Here is a 17,194-nt window from a genome sequence, read left to right as displayed (position 1 = left end):
ATCTTTTTTATAAAAACCATTGGGTAAAAACCAAGACTATTACATAAGCAAAAGACTGGAAACAACCAAAATGACTATCTATGAGGGGCTGGTTAACAAAGTCAAGGAAGACCCAAACAATGGAATCTACATAGTTGAAACAAACAAGCAAAAAAAAAGAATCAAGAAGTTCTTTATAGTCAGATAATCAGATGTCCCAGAAATTTAGGGTTGCATGGGAAGTGGAAAGTGAAATATAGTGTGTATGGAATGCTCCCATTTGGGTAAAAAACTTCAAAAATACAGACACACGTGGATATACACATGGGCACACGGAGACATATTTTCCTGTATATTCATGACATCTCTTCACACTGAAAAACCAGTGACAGTGGTTGCCTCCATGTGGGGGAACCAGGAGAGGAGGAGAGATAAGGATATTCCATTTTGAAAACCCTTTTGTACCTTTTGAATGTTAAACCATGTAAGTGTTGACCTATTCGAAAAAATTAAATTAAAAATTCAAAGCAAACAATGTGTGGAAGAGTAATAAAAAAAAATCTAGTTTAGGAAAACATAAGAGAGAATTCCTCCTTTAAAAAATGGTTTAAGGCAGCCTGTTGTTGAGTCATCTGTAAAACGTGAAGACAAAATCTGGGAGGCACCCTTCTGTGGCAGAAAGGATGCCGTGGCAGGGGTGGCCGCCCCTGCTGCCTTCCTGGATGACCTGGGAGTGGAGGAGGGGCCTCTCTGACCCTCAGTCTCCTCCTTTGTGAAGGTGAGTGTTTGGACCAGTTCTTAGTACAGGCCAGCCCTTTCCCCACGTGGGAGGAGGAGCTGGCCCTCGGGTGGATACACCTAGTTACTTGGTGACAATCTACTTTAAAAAGAAAAAATGTCCTTTAAAAGGAGAAAGAGGGACGCCCAGGGGCCTCAGTGGCTGAGCACCTGCCTTCGGCCCAGGGCATGGTCCCAGAGTCCCAGGATCCCGCACAGGGCTCGCTGCAAGGAACCTGCTTCTCCCTCTGCCTGTGTCTCTGCCCCTCTCTCCATGTCTCTCATGAATAAATAAATAAAATATTTTATTAAAAAACCTTTTTTTTTTTTTTAAATAAAAGGAGAAAGAGAGTGCCCCACCCACCACATAGGAGTCTGTGGCAGGGAGATAAAAACCTCAAATCCCTCCCTACCAGAGTGCAATAAAACCAATGTGTCTCACTTCAGGAGCTTAAAATACATTTGCAGACACACCCTTCCCTCCAAACACACCTGCTGCCTTTTTCTTTCCTCTTCCCACATCCTCTCTGGACAGGCCGAGTGCCCAGTTATGACAGAGCTGAAATATTTCCTTTTTTGTTCTAATATTTCCTGCGTGGACCCTCCCCTGTTTTATGGCTGCCATACACACTGCCATCTGGGATGACCCAGGAACAAGAAGATGCTTCGTGACTTAAAGACAATGAAAACATGTCCTTTTAAAAATAAATAAATAAATAAACAATAATAATAGTCATGCTCGGCCACTTCTATCCCCAAAACACAGCGTTTACATAAAGAATCTAAGGCAAAAAGAATCACAAGGGCAACTGACTGGTGGTGACTGGGTCCCGGCATTGCTAGAGAGGCTTACGTGTACAAATTGTCTGGACAGAACTTTCTATGGATGCTTGAGAACGTGGGGCCTGGACATCCTTTCCACTGCCCTAAATTTCTCTCCAAGCCCCACCTCCACCCTCTTCCAACTCGGGAAGGCACTGAATTTATTCTGCTTGCCTTTTGCTCATGGGAACCACAGGGGTAGCTCATTTTGCACAGGGCAAAACTCAGGCCGGTGAAGGTGAGAGGGCTGCCCCGGGCCCGGGCTCCAGCCAGGACTCGAGGGCCTTCGCTTCCTCCCCAACTACTGGCTTTCCTGCCGTCCTGTCCAGAGGCCCGGCGCACTGCCCGCGGTGTGCACTCCCCCACTCCCAGCCTGGGAACACCAGCCTCCCCAGACTGCTCCCCCTCCGCCCCCGGCCATGGGCTGACTGGGTGGCCCCAGGGCCAGCTGAGCCCCCACAGTGTGCCTGGTGGCACCTGCAGAAACGGCGATCCTTTGGACACATTCGGTTAAATGAAATGCATTTCCTTTTCCCTTCTGTTTCCTTTGACTTTTTTTTTTTTTTTTAATGTGGCTACTGGGAAACTTAAAATTACATAGATGACTCGCACTATATTTTTACCAGGCTGCGCTGCTCCAGGTCATATGGTCTTACCCGGTTAGCTCCCAATCAGCAAAACCGACCCGCCCTATGTGCCACTCTCTGTGTGGCCAGACATTCTCTATTCTAAAGACTGACCCATGTCCAGGAGTGAAGGAGTAAAGAATGCACCCCTGCCAGCGACATCTAAAGCCTCAGGGTGGTTCCCACAAGTGTATCTCCCCTTCCATAGCGGGGACAGAGAAAGGGATTCTGGAAGCCCTCAGGTGACACAGACTCTACCTACATGAGCGGTGGCTTCCCTGCGGTCATCTTTCCTGGAGACAGGATTTTTAGCTCTTCAAGTATAGTAGTAGCTTGGGGAGGAAGAAGGATACAGTCTTGGATGTTTGGGTGCCCCCAACCTCATTCTTCACTCTCCTCCCTTCAGGTTAGGAGCAGAATTCACAGAACCCACGACTAACAGTGGCTTTCATGGATGCATGCCTGTCTTTGCTAGGAGTCAGGCTGAGGGCTTTGTGTGGTGTATCATGTCCTCTCCTTTCCCACCCACCTCATGAAGTTGGTGTTCATAATTTTCCAGATGAAGAAACCAAAGCTTTAAGAGATCTGACACCATGACCAAGGTGACCTCAGGAAAGCGGCCAAGCCATAAGGATTCAGGTCTCCTCAGTTCCACGCCCCATGCTCCTCACCATCACTTGACTTCTTGAGGTCTCGGTTTCGTCACCTGTTGTATGGCGATGATACCAGCCAAGAGACGGAGTGGAGCCCTGGGACCCAAGGGGACCTGTCCTCCCCTAGAACTAGATTCTGAGCTCACGAGGAGCCACCATTTTGAAGGGCCCCCAGCTCTTGCCATTCCCTCTTCCTGGGCTCACGAACCCTTGTTGTGTCAACTCTGAGGCTGCCCGCAGCCAACTCTCCTGTCTGGGTGCCCTCTACTTCTTGCCTTCAGGGAATTAGGTCCCTCCAGTCCCTTATATCAAGACTCCATCTAAACATCACCTCCTCCAAAAACCCACCAAAACTACCAAGTCAGAGAACTGCCTCTCATGTGGCCCTTTCCTGCTTCCCAGGATGTAATGATCTTCTTCCTCATCCCTTCACCCCCAGCGCCCTGCGCTCCCTCCCCAGCCAACCTCAGTCCCAAAAGAGGCCCTGACATGGACAGGCCTAATCGTGGTCCCTCCTCCTACAGGAAGGATTCTGCGTGGCAACAAAGCCCCAGGCTCCCGAAGAAGCAAAGGTTGTCTCTAAACAGCCATGCCCTAAACACACTAAGCCAATGACATGGGTTCATATTTCTCAAGATTCTCCTGCTCTTCTTATTTTGGGGTCAAGGAATGATCAGTTCATGCGCTCTGGGTTCATTTTCTTACAGGTGTGTAATGGTTAAAGTGTGACATGTGACTTGAGGGAAGGTTACACATCTATTAGAATACATTTCTAGAGACCCGATGGCGCTGGGAAATGCAACTGAATGCTCTGTAAGGAGACATAAACCGGAGACGTAAACACCATAAACCAGTAGCTCCTCGCCTGGTGACCAAGAGAGGCCAGGAATGAGAGGTCCCTTCCAGAGCACATCCTCCACATGCTGGAGGCAGGGACTGTTCTCCTCATTTAAACTCCATTAGGTAAAGTTCACTAAAATCTTCCCCATCAATGGAGAAGATGCGGAGAATAGATTTTCTTCTAAATATCAGTGGTTCACAGTGGGAATGGCTCAGGCTTCTCAGGAGAAGAAGCCTTTCTGTTTATTAAGAGATGGCCTGGGTTGACAGAAGCTCAGAAAACAATGTGCAGGGGGATGGGCGTGTGCGTGTGCATGTGTGTGTATTTTGGCGGGAACAGAAAAAAGACTGGAAGGAAATGCACCAAGATCGGGGTGTTGTCACAGTTTGGGAGTTTAATTTTACAACGTTTCTACATTTTCTGAATTTTCTACCTTGACTCGCGTTGCTTTTATAATCAGAGAAGGAGCAGTAAACCGAATGCTAATCGTTTTTTAATTTCCTCAAGAATCTGTTTTTACAGGCACCATTTCAGTGGGGTTTGGAAACCAGCAGGGTGTGAAGCACAGATGAAATCCCCCATTCCTGCAGGGCTGAGTGTACCCCTTGGCCCTGAAGAGAAGCCCTCCCTGCATCCACGCTGGCAGCCAGCTGTCCACAGCTGTTCTGAGGAGGCAGCAAATGAATGGTGCTGATGGAAAAACACAACATTCCTGACTCTCCAAGGATGGCATTCTGCTTGGAACTCTTGCTCACCAAAGAAGTAAATAAACAGAGAGAGAGGTGGCAGCCAAGCAAAAGCCAGAGGAACTTCAGTCCTGGAGGTGGGTCAGCTGCCTGGGCCCCTGACTCCTCACAGGGCATCAGAAAAAGGAGCCCCGTGCCTAAGCCAACCAGCCCTGTGGAGTCAGGGCTACCACCAGCTGCCTGACCGTGCCCCCCACCCCCGGCTGTGCCTCGTCAGGGCCACCTCCCCTCCTTGCCATGAGCAGAGCATGTGGGAGCAGGTTTCACTCCTGCCTCCAGGCTGAAGAGGTCCCAAGGCTGAGGCACCTGGCTGGTTCGTCGTCACAGAGCCCCAGCACTCACGGCCAGACCCACTCATTTCCTGGGGCACCACTCCCTGCCCGGCACTGTTCTGGGGTGGGGAAGACGATGGGGGACCAGAACAGGCAGGGCCCCTGCCCTACTGGAGCTTACATTCCAGTGGGCAAGACAAGCGATAAACAAGAAGAGAACCAAGATCGCATCCCAGACACAGGTGGGTGCTGTGAAGCGTCTGACAAAGGGAGGAAGGTGGGGGGACCTGAACGTCCAGGCCGGGGACCGGATGGGGGGAGATCAGAGGGAAGGAGCCCACCAGATGGAAAGAACAAGCGAGGACAAGCGCGGGAGCAGGACGGTGTGCTCCAGGAACCACGGGGCCCAGCAGGTGCTGTCCCGGGAGTGGAGGGAGTCGGAAGGCAGGTGGGAGCCACAGGAGGGTGAGCCAAGGAGCAGCCCACCTGCCTACTGAAAGGAAACCCACTGAGCATGCTTGGTGAGGCGGGACTGGGGAAGGGCCACCGCTGTCCCCTGCTCCCGGCATCTCTGGCAGCACCGTAGCCCACCCACTGGGTCCAGGGCTCCTCTCACATGCACTCTGATCGTGCCTCCCCGCCCTCCCGACACCGAGGAACCCTGCTGATGGCAAGGAAGAAGCAACCCTGACCGACGCCCACCCCGGCACTGGCCTAGAGCACGTGTGCAATACCCAGGACAGTGCCGCATGCTGAGGAAGTGACAGCGAGCATCCCACCAGGCTGCCCGCGGGAGCCCCCCGCTTGTGATGCCCGCGCCAGGCTCACCGGGCACCGCCGTGGTCCCGGAGCTGCCCCCCCCCCCCCACCTCTGCACCTCGGGCCTCCCGCCTGCCTTCTCTCCCTGGCAAAACCTGCTGCAAGCCCCAGAATGGTTCCGATGGGAGGATTAATTCAGTGCGAGGAGCTACACAGAGAGAAGAGCACTGTGCCTCGCTGCTTCCCCCACAGCCCACCCGCACTCTGCCGACCACCAGCCCAGGGAGGAAACATGCCCCATTGCAGCGACAAGGCTGTGACCAGCAGAATGGCAGATACTATTTCTCTGAAGACAACAGAGGACTCGGGTGTTGGTCCTAAGAGTGTGGAAGGCAAGGGGAACTGTGGGGGGCTGGTCCAGGGTAGGGTTGGGCGGGGGGCGGTGGGGAGAGCCCCACACCTGCCCAGCCGGCACCACACACGACCGCCTGAGCTCACGGTCAGGGGGAACCACGTGTGATACGCCACTTTCACAATCTCCTCTCGCATAAAAATCCCCGTTACCGTTATGCAGAAAAGCCAAGGACCCCCACTTTTGCAGATTCTTAAGTTCTGCTCTGTGAGATCTCTGGGGTATGCTTCATTTTTCTGCAAACAGTGGCGACGGGGGTTGGCGGGAGAGGTCAGTGCCTGAGAAAAAGTGCACACATAGAGACTCTAGGAAATCTTTGTATCTTAAAACCTCGGAGCAGCTCAAGTTCCCCAAAGCCCTCCCGGGGGGCCTCTTCTACACAGGTCAGGGTTCGCACCAATACCCACCATGCAGTTGGGTGGTAGATTTCTTCCAGTAGGGCACAGCCATCCTGGGGAGGAGTCATCACAGAGGGTGGCTCCAGACCCTTGAGTCTCTTCTTCCCAGGAGGGGAGGAGGGGTTATAAATAGCCTGGACTCTTTCAGCCCTCCTCAGGCACAGATCCCACACCCCCGTCCCAGCCTCAGCCAGCTGGTCCCTCCTCCCCCAAGTTCCCACAGCCTGCTATAAGAGGGAGGAAACGGCTCACCCACTGTGGGGGTGGGGCAGAAAGCCCTGCCGGGCCCCCATCAGAGCTGGTGGCCTCCCATCAATTATAACCATAAGCCCGCCACACCTCCGCACCCTGCTGCAGTGGCAGCACTGGATAGAGGCAGGGGGCAATGTGATTAGGGGGGCCTCTTACCCACCTGGCCACCCCAGAAACCCTGAGCTGCATGCCCAGAATGTGTTCATGCACCGTCGCCTCTCTGCCTCAGCTTCCCCACCTGTAAGATGGACAAACAGCTGAACTCCCTACCATCGTGGGGATGGCCATGACCTGAGATACATGGAAGCCAAAAGGCACTGTCTACTGTAACCCTGCATTGTCGTGATGACGTCAGACCTTGGTTTCTCCCACAGGAGCCCAAGCACAGCTGTGGGGACGCTGATTCTTATCTGTTCACAAGAGCAGAAGAATTATATTTGGTGGCATTGTGTTAGCCTCGAATTCTTGATACCGCGTGCCCTTGTGCAGCAATAAAACTTACAAAACATTCTCTCTCACCAGACATTTCTGACTAATACAGACTGGCATACACCGCACCCAGACGTATTTTGATTTAATATGGTTCCACTGGACTGTACACGACAGTGGATCCCAAGGATGAGCGTTGCCCTAGAATATTTTGGTGGGGGTAGGGGTGCGAGTGGGGGTTGGGAAAGCTCCCACCCATCATTCTGTTTACCATTCGAACCATTCCCATCCATGCACACTGGTAAGAAACAAGTGGCTAAAATCTAAGTGGCCAACTCCTAGTTCTTTTTAATTAAGACACTTTGTTTGCTCAATAAAATACGGCATAAAAAACATTTACTGAAAACCCACTCATTGATGTCTAATAGCTGTGTCAAATACTCATAACAACATTTATTCCAACACCCCCAGATAATTGCTCATCTTTCTCATTTGGTATCCACAACAGCACAACATTTGTGTCCAAGTGTAATTGATCCAGAATTGGGCTCCCTTTCAAAAATATCTGTAAAACCTAATTACCAGGAAAACAGAGTTCTGGCATCCTACGGAAAGAGGGTGCTTCACAATGAGACAAGCTGCAAACTCATCTTGGCCAATCAAGCTGCATTATGTTACAAAAGGAGTTTGAGGAATTTGGGGTGAGGAGGGAGCAGGAAAAGTTGGAATAGAGTCAGATTGAAACCTTCAGTGATAGTCCTCATTTTTTTTTTTTTATTTTTTTAAGCCAAGGGCAGAGAATAGGAAATATACCACATTAGTTGGCGAGCATGGACATAGGAAGTACCAGATAATGACCTCATGATGGGCTCGGGGTGTGGGGTGGCATCTCGGACCTCAGGCCCTGCGAGGCCTTGCTGAGGGAACTGTGTCCACCCTGGTCTGGGAGGCTGATGTCATTTTTTTTTGTCTCCCAGGATTACTAACTGCCGTGGCAGGTCACTTTCCCTTGGGCCTGAAGCTGCTCATCTGTAAAATGAGCGTTCCTCCTATCTTTAGGGCATCTTTCTGCTCCAAACTTCTGTGACCTTTTCTTTTAAAGCAAAGGGCACACTTTCTACCCAGGTACTCTGTGGGGTTGGGGGAGCAGGGAGTGGGTGCAGGGGCAGCCGGGATGAAGGACTCGGTGTTTCCAACCAACTCTCAGGCATTTCTGTGCAGACTTGCACCAGCTGGGTATCAGACCCATTGGGAGGATAAAGATTTCTTTCAGCCCAGGACCGACCTACCAGGGTGGTTCTAACCTCGCTACCCTGGATTCGACTCGACAGCAGGCCAATGGGGAACTGGGCCAAACCACTGGACTTCTTGGAGCCTCTCTCTCTCTCTCTCTCTCTGCACATCTTCCTCTTCTGGGGCGTGTTCCCTTCCCATCTTCATCTTCTTCTTTCTGCCCCCAGAGGCCCCAGAAACCCCGGGCCTGGCCTTGCAGGGGTCCGGGGAGGCTGTCAGGGAGCCCACCCCTCCCGACGCGCGGCTCCCCTCGTCCCTGGCCCCTCCTCGCCTAGTTTGGGTACCGGCCTCCACAGCTGGTTTCAAAGGAAAAGCGTTGCTGCCGCTTGGCTCTTCTTTGGCTCCTCCTAGCTCTCCGCCTAATGAGATCAGACAAGCAGCCCGAACAACAAAGCAGCACAGCGGCCGGGACCCTTGGGTTTCGGAGGAGCGAGAGGCGCGCGGATCCCCGGCCGAGGCCCTGCGCTGCCTGCGGCTGCGGCGCGGGTCGGGCTGGCCTCGGCTCCACCTCCCCGAGGCACCGGGCGACCCCGCAACGGGGCCCATTTCCCGCAGCTCCGCGCCGCAGCCGCGCGGGTCGCAAGGTCCCGCAGGGGCGCCGCCTCGGGCAGGGGCCGCCACGAAGCCCGTGGGCCGCCGCGAGATGCGGGGTCCGCGCTTTCCGGGCCCTCCGCAGCCTTCGGGAGGAGCCGGGGGAGGTGCGGGCGCCCAACTCTCGGAGGCCGCCACCCTCCGGAATGCTCCCGCGCCTGCCCCGCAGAAGTGCGGCGAAACTTTTGGCAGAAACCACCTGTGGCTGCCGACGGGCCCGCCCCGCCCCGGCCCGCCCCGGCCCGCCCCGGCCCGGCCCGCAGACGCCGCCGCGCCCGGGCCCGCACGCGCCCGCACAAGTTCCCCGCCGCCCCGCGCGCCACTTCGCTCCGGCCGCGGTGCCAGCCAGGAGGCGCGGCGCCCGCTCGCTGGCTCCCCCCTCCTCCCTGCCTCCTCCCCCGCTCCTCCCGCTGCATGGCGGCCGCCCCGAGCCCCGAAGGGCCGGCGCAGCCCCAGCCCCCTGCCCCCTGCCCCCGCCGGCGCCCCGGGGCGCGCAGCCCGCCGGCCTCCTAGCACCAGCCCCGGGACGGCGCTCCGGCTGCGGCGGAGCGGAGCCACCCTGCCCCGGGAGCCCCGCGAGCCCCGCGAGCCCCGCGAGCCCCTGCCCCGCCTCGGCCGCCGACGTGCGGCGGAGACCGTGACCCCCACCGCCACTCACCTCTGCGCGCCGCCGGCCCCGCGCGCCTCCCGCACTTGGCGCCGGGCCGCGGTCCTCGCGTCCGCCTCCGCCTCCGCCTCCGCCGCCTCCGCCGCCTCCGCCGCCGCCGCGCTCCGTGCCGCGCTCCGTGCCGCGCTCCGTGCCTGTGCGCCCGAGGAGCGCGGGCCGCGCGCTGTCAGAGTCTCGTGGCGGGGCTGCGCCGGCGGGTGTGGAGCCGAGCGGCGGCGGCGGGCGCGCGGGCAGCTCCTCCCTCCCCGCCGCGCCTCCGCCCTCCTCGCGCCCCGCCTCCCGCGCCGCGGCTGTCAGCTCCGCGCCCCGCGTCCCCCGCGCCCCCCGCGCCCCGCGCGCCCCGCGCGCCCCGCGCCCCCCGCTCCGGGGGCGCACGGGGCGGAAGGGCCCGGATGTCCCCGGCCGCCTCCCCGGCGCCCCCTCCGCGCCCGCCGCTCTCGCACTTGCTGCCCCCCGACCTCCTCCCCGGCTCCGCGGAATCCCTCTGTGGACAGAGACTGCAGCGGGGGCGGCGGGGCCCGGGGGGCGGGGGCGGGGGCGGGGGCGGCCGGCGGGGCCCGGCGCGGGGGCGGGGTGGGGGCCGGCAGAGCCGCCATCCGCTGGGGCTTTTTCTCGCTTTCCTTTTTTCTCTTTGCCTCCTCCAGGATTTAAAGGGACAGCCCCGGCCGAGGCGAGGGGCCGGCGGCCGCCGTTCCCCGGTCTCCAGACGCCCTCTGCGGCCGGCCGGACCCGCCCGCGCCCGGAGCCCGGGCCCCCGACCGCCACCGCCACCGCCACCGCCACCGCCACCGCCGGTATTTTTAGGTCCACACCCGGCCGGGGCAGCGGGCGGCAGCTTGGCTCGCTCGCCCCGGCGCTCGGCTATTTTTACAGAGTCCGGTTGGGGGAGGAAATAAGACAACTCAGCAGATGCTTTCCCACCCGAAAGTCGGGATAAAGAGTGAGGGCGGGAAGTTTCCCCGGAGCCCTCGGAATCCCGGCGAGTCGGAAAGGCGGCTCCCCAGCGAAGCTAGGGCTCCCCGTCCCCGTGGGAAACCCCGGGCCAGGGCCAGGGCCAGGGCCAGGGCCAGGGCGCCGGGCTCCCTCCCTTCGCCGCGCGGAGGCCGCACACCCCGCGCCCGGCCCGCGGCCCCGGGTCACTGCCCCGAACGGCCTTCCTAGGCGGCCTCCGAGGCACCCGATGCCCCAGCCACGCCGCCGGGGGCGGGGGGGAGGAGGCTTGGCCCCGCCCTGGCCCCGCCCCGCCCCGCCCCCGCCGGTCCCGGGCGCGCGGGAGAGTCTAGGTGGGACCCGCCGCGCCGAGCGGTGACGGGCAGCCCCGAGGGCCGGTCCCGGGGAAGGGGCGGGGGCGGGGCCCCGGCGGGGAGGGTCGGTGAGGCCGCCGCCAGCAGCCCGGGGCCGCCAGGGACTGGGTCTCCTCTCTGCGCTCCTCTCTGCGCTCGGGCCCGCACCCCCTGCGCCCTGGGCCGTGGGCACCCTGGCCCGCCCGGGCGCGCCCACCTGCGGGTGCCCGCGGGTCCTCTCCGGGGCTCCTCCAGGCTTGCGGTCCTCGGGCTCCAGCTTGGGGCCGAGCTTTCCCGAGCCGCGCCGGGGCGTCCGGGGCGCGAGAAAACGCATCCCTTCCTCCCCATCCCTGTCCCGGCCACGGATGCAGGAGCAGCGGGGCCGCCGCCGCCCGGGTAATGTCTTCCAAGTTGGAGATACTCTAGGGCATCCGTCACAGAAGTCACAGAAATAAATTCGTGGACCTTTCGCTTGGCACTGATTCCGAGGGTCGCTCATTGGCATTTTTTTTTTTTTTTTGGACCATTTCATTCGTTGTGTGACAAATGCACGTTGTTAGGCACCTCGTCGAGGAGAGGAGGAAAACACTCTGGAACGCGATGTGACGCTGGACAGCAAGGTGCACACATGAAAGGGGAATCTGGGACATCGGGTTGTGCAGATCATGTTTCATTTGCTAGAGAGACCTGACTTTTCCTAATAAGTAAATGTCATTCATTAAACAGTTTGAATAACAACCGTATCCAAACTGTCCAAAGGCTTGTCTAGGGAAGTCAGTCTTAGAAACAGAGTTTCAGATTCAGGATATCAGATTTCCAAGCCCTAGAAGCCATCACCCTCCTACATTAGGTTGTCACGCTCCTTTCCTTTCATCAAAGGGCCTTTGGCAATTTTGGGGTACTGCTGACCCAGCCGGTGTGGGGAAGCTTCTAAGCCAGAAGCATGGGGTGCGGGGAGCTCCTGGGGAGTACCTGAGGATCTCAGCCCTGGAATGGCAAGGCACCTGCAGATGGTAGGACTGCGATTCTGGGGCTGAGGGCAGCTACAGCCATGCGAAGGGTGTTTTGTTTGACAAAAGAGGGATTTTGCACTAAGTTAGAAATGTCTCTAAATCAGAAAGATTTTCCTTCTCTGGGTACAGGTGGCTCCAAGCAGATGTTTTTGCTTTGGCCACTGAATGGCTTTCCTGCCATGAGCTACGGGAGGAGGGCTCCATGTTCCTGACAGTGAGCCTCAGTGTTACTGAGCCTAATCGCACAGGCAAAAGTTTTATAAACTGAAGAGCAATCAGGATGAGAATGGTCTGCATTGGTGATATTATATAGAATGTCTTTGAAGAAAGCAGCTATTACGCCACCTTTATGATTTTTGTTCATTTGATTTTTTTCCCCCACAAGACTTTGAGCTCCTTCCTCATCTTGGCATCCTCAGTGCCTAATACACCTACCACTTAATAGGTGCTCATTAAAAGACTAATAAACCAAATGAATGAAGCGTCACTTTAGAACGGTTGAGTAGATGGTGGTAACACATAAGGACAGAGATCCAGAGAACGTTGGAAGAGTCGTTGGCAGTTTATTTGTCTATATGTAAGTGCGACGGTGGACTTTGCCATAAGTAATGGGATTTACAGGCTCTTCTACTTATTAGCCATGGAACGTAGAAAAGCGGGTCACTCATCTCCTCAGTTTCCAAATCTGTAAAAAAGGGATAATAATGGGAAATTTCCAATCCCATAGAGAGCCTGGAATGACCAGATGAGAAAAGCTGTGGGCAGGTGTTGCCCCGTGAACAGCATGCATTAAGGAGCTACTTACTGTGTGTTGAGCATGGTGGAGTACATTATACTAAATTATCAATATTAGTTGTCAGGACAACGTCATAGAAATGATCAGAGAAGTGGGTTCCAAGTTTTGCCTATGTCCCAAGGATAGTGAAGGGCTGGTTCCAGAGAAGGGGGAAAGGAAGGGAATTAGCATTTACAGAGCTCCGTCTAGAAGCAGAACTCATGACAGGCGCTGTTGTATGTGCCTCCTGACCACCATGCGAAATGTATTTCGTGATCATTTATTGATGAGAAATCTGGCGTCAGTAGCAATGGTGAGGACCAAGGTCCCACAGAGGAGAAGTGATGGAGGCAGTGTTGGGACCCAGGTTTGTGAGTTCAGGAATTCGCCTGCATTCTACCCAGCCGTGCTGCCTCTAGAGGAGAAAGAAGAGGCTTTGAGGAAGTCAAGGCTGAAGAGAATTATAAGATAACCATGGTCCATGTCACCACGAGGCAGGGTGGGGCAGGGCCCAGTCTCAGTGGAGAGAAACTTCCTGGAAGAGGTGGCACATGACTCAGTCCTTTATGTTTGGATGGTTTACATCTCCCTGTTTTAATTTTTTAATAATTCCAGATTTTCAGAAAAGTTAGAAAGCTAATACAAAGGATTCCCATCTGCCTTCACCTAGATTCCGCAAATGCGAACATTTCCCATGTTTGCTTTATCTTGCTGTCTCTCTATATATGCATAGTTGTCCTAAACTGTTTGAGAGTAAGCTGAACAGATGATGGTCTTTTACTGATAAGGCCTTCAATGAAGGTTTACCAACAATTCTTACATAATTAAAATCGGGAAATCGCCTTCGATAGTATTATCTCATCTAAACCATTCCTAGCTATCGCCAATTATCTCATTCATGGCAAGAATGAAAGACAGAAATTCTGATCAGGATTCAATCCAGGATGGTATATTGCATTCAGTTGTCAAAGCTATTAGGAGGTTATTCTTATTATTAAAAATAAATGTTACCAATTTTAATTTCTTCTTTTAAATGGTCATACATGGGATCCCTGGGTGGCGCAGCGGTTTGGCGCCTGCCTTTGGCCCAGGGCGCGATCCTGGAGACCCGGGATCGAATCCCACGTCGGGCTCCCAGTGCATGGAGCCTGCTTCTCCCTCTGCCTATGTCTCTGCCTCTCTCTCTTTCTCTCTCTGTGACTATCATAAATAAATAAAAATTAAAAAAAAATTAAAAGGTCATACGTGTAATGGTCCATATGGGGTCATGGAGACAATCTCCTTGCTCAACCTTTACACAGGTTCCTCTGAGCCCTCTTTCTGGTGAGGCCTCACCATTGGGCCCCATCTTCAGCCTGCCAAACCCAGCTATAGCAAGAATCCTGCTAAGTCAGTTTATCCCACCACCCTTGATTTCGGATCGCCCCAGCTTGCCTGTAGCAAGAATCCTGTTAGATCAGTTTAGCAAGAATCCACCTACCCTTGATGTTAATAATTTTCCATCCACTGACCCCTACCCTTCCTTGGCTACAAATCCTCGCCTGTCGTGGTCGGGCCTGATCTCTCTCCCCTGTTGGTTGCAATACCCCTTTTGAGTAGTCTCGAGGAGTCTCACTTACCACTTTAACAAGTGTTAGAACAATTTCTTCTTTAACAGCACCAAAGAAAATATAGAAAAAATTAAAACCCATCTGTAATTGCCCACCAGATATAACCTTAATTAATCTGTGGTTAATTCAAATGTACTAATACTCGATTTCTTTTTAATGTACATGTGTAATCCAAGCACACAACCACCACCCCCTTCCAGGGGCCAGCTTGCCCTAGAAAATATTGAGGATATACAAGTTCTATTTATCATTCCTCCAGAAATTCTTCCTCCATGTCCCAGCTTGGCCATAGCCCACCTTGCCCATTAGCTCCTAACCCAAAACCCCAGTTACCACCTCCCTTGAAAAAATGCTGCAGCCCCTAATAGCCCTAAGAAGAAGCTGATGTGGGCAAGCCACACCCTGCATACCTATCCCTTTTGTTTGCAACATGAGGGCTTACAGAACTCTACTAGCTAACAGATTTGATAAAGCATTGCAGTAGCTCAAGAGAATTAAAATGTGAGACTGGACAACCAAAACTGCAAGAGATGACTTACCCCACATTTCAGGGAAGAGCCACCAGGTATTCAACCCTCCACAGCGGGTCCCTTGAAGGTGCACCTCGCTTCCAACCTGGCGCCAACTTTGTTCATCTGCCCTTCAATATGACTCTCCACAGGAAAGCCTAGACCCTGACCTCAGGGGATGGGCTTTCCCTGGGGCCTCTATCCCATCATTTTCCCAACATATAGTTCACAAGCCTCGGTTGGTCAAGACATCTGTGTGACACTCTGGGGTGGTGGTAGTTGAGTGGTCACCAATGGGGCTCTTCAATGACGGCCATTGGCATTCCAAGTATGGCGGAGCAGCTGAGCAAGCCAGGGCAGGTGAGGTCCGCAGGCAGTTTTAGCCTCCTTCAAGATCTTCCCAGCTGTCTGAGTTGCAGGTGTGCGAGTAATTGTTGAAGCCAGTGTGCACACATGCACACTCCCACACACATCTTCAAAGACAATTCTCAGAGCTGATTCAGTCTAAATCTATGAGGATCAGAGAAACAATTTGCTAATTACCTCAAATTTTTCAAAATGCCATTGTATTACTTCTCTGCAGTTAGTATATCACACATACATATTATATAGTATATTATATATATTATTATATAATAATACTTTTATGCTTTTTCTCCATGCCCCACTCCTTGAGTTTGTATTGTCTTCATGCCTCATTCCTCTCCTGAGAATTCCCAGGTGGAAATCACTTAGGGCCCCCGCACCTGGAATTTCCCTTAGTTAGCCAAGCACCAGGTCAGTGCTGTGCAATTATCCTGAGGATATGATTTAATTGAGAGCCCTCACTCTGCTCAGAGGCTGCATGAAAGAAGAGGACTGCTTTTATTTAGGATGTGCAGGGCATGAGGCAAATATCTGTTGCAAAGTGCCTGTCTACACAAACAACCTGGTTTCAAAATGCATTACAAAATCCATGGCCCATGTGAAGTATAGTGACTTAATGATGGAGATTTAGAATGATGGGTAGAGAAGAGGTATTTACATATTTATTTATTGTTTCATCAGTGCACATAAAGACTCTCCATAGGGTCCAGGCACCCTCTCTTCCTGTTCAAGTCCAGAATCCACTTTTTCATTTCCTTTCGTGTTCGCTGGCGCCAAATATACCGTTCTTAGTTTATTTCATATTCTCCACCCTGAGAAAAGGTGGTAATGTCATTAGTACTCATAATGCCATGTCTCTTCAGAACCTATTTGTGTTGAAACAGTGCAGCTCTTCTTGCCTCTGCAATTCCCTAATACCATGGACTCACAGCATTGCATCATCCATCCCGAGGTCTGTGAACACTGGCTTCCAATGACTCTCAAAAGCTGTTACTGTGCTTTGTTGATGAGGACTTCATGCTAGTCTTACCCAAAGTATGCAGGCAAATGTGAGCCATCATTCACTTCCAGATCATGTTAAATTTCCTGTTTGGAATTATATAGTATGAATCTAAAACAATACATTTTCCACCCCTGTCTTCTCTTAAACTCCTGAGGCTGTAATCACTGCATTCTTAGCACATGGTCTCTTTTATTGTTAACCAAATGGCTGTATATTTAGTCGAAGGGTATTCCCCCTAACCACCCCCACCACCCCCACCATTAAAATTCATGTCTACCTGGAACTTGTAAATGTGACCTTATTTGAAGGTTTTTACAGATGTGATCAAGTTAAGATAAGGTATCAGGTATCAGTGTGAGCCCGAAATCCAGTGGGTGCTGTCCTTATAAGAAGAGGGAAACTTGGAGATGCAGAGACACTCATAGGGTAATGCCACGGGAGGATGGAACAGAGATTGGAATGATACATCTAGAAGCCAAAGAACACCACGGATTGCTGTCAACATGGAAGCTAACAAAAAAGCACTGAACAGGTTTCCACTCAGAGCCTCCAGAAGGAACCAGCCTTGATTTCAGACTTTTGGCCTTCAGAACTGTAAGAGAATAAATCTCTATTGTTTGAAGACACTGAGTTTATGGTAATTTGTTGCTGCAACCCTAGAAAAGTAATATGTCCTGCTTTCTGCAGACTGCCACCAGCGGGAAGGAAAGTGGGAGCCTGTGGGTGGAATGAGAAGAGAAACTACTTATGCAAGGAATGTCTATCCTTTGTCCAACATGGGATAAGACTGATCTGGAAAAGCATGACATTGCATATTAATTAGAGGTTAGAGAGACATTGATGAGAAATGCCCATAGGCGTTCTAGAGCAGTGGTCTCAAAAAACACTCCCATCCCTAGACGACTTTCTGCTCTGTGGCACAGAGCCTACTAAGAACACAGGGTGGCTTCCCTGGATGCTGGGGTGGGGACACATGGGGCCACTGGCCCCATGACCCCCAAATGTTACAGACCAATAGTAGCAGCAGCTGCAGTAGCACCATGGCCTGATTGCATATAAGGGTGAGAGCTAGATATGCAGGTACATAGACATGGCTCAAGGCCAAGGGTCAGCAGTGG

General features: G+C 53.5%; 1 protein-coding gene across 1 annotated transcript in view; it reads right to left on the bottom strand.

The window, feature by feature from the left end:
- The window catches only part of ZBTB7C (zinc finger and BTB domain containing 7C), a 334,719-nt gene extending 325,129 nt beyond the window's left edge, over nucleotides 1-9,590 (bottom strand). Inside the window, exon 1 of the mRNA XM_049111937.1 lies at nucleotides 9,509-9,590. The gene's annotated coding sequence lies outside the window, so the exon portion shown is untranslated. The remainder of the gene's footprint in view (nucleotides 1-9,508) is intronic.
- Nucleotides 9,591-17,194: the final 7,604 nt, after the last annotated feature.

Source organism: Canis lupus, chromosome 7 (assembly GCF_003254725.2).
Source record: "Canis lupus dingo isolate Sandy chromosome 7, ASM325472v2, whole genome shotgun sequence".
NCBI classification, from domain to species: Eukaryota; Metazoa; Chordata; class Mammalia; order Carnivora; family Canidae; genus Canis; species Canis lupus.
This window is presented reverse-complemented; position numbering and strand designations above follow the sequence as displayed.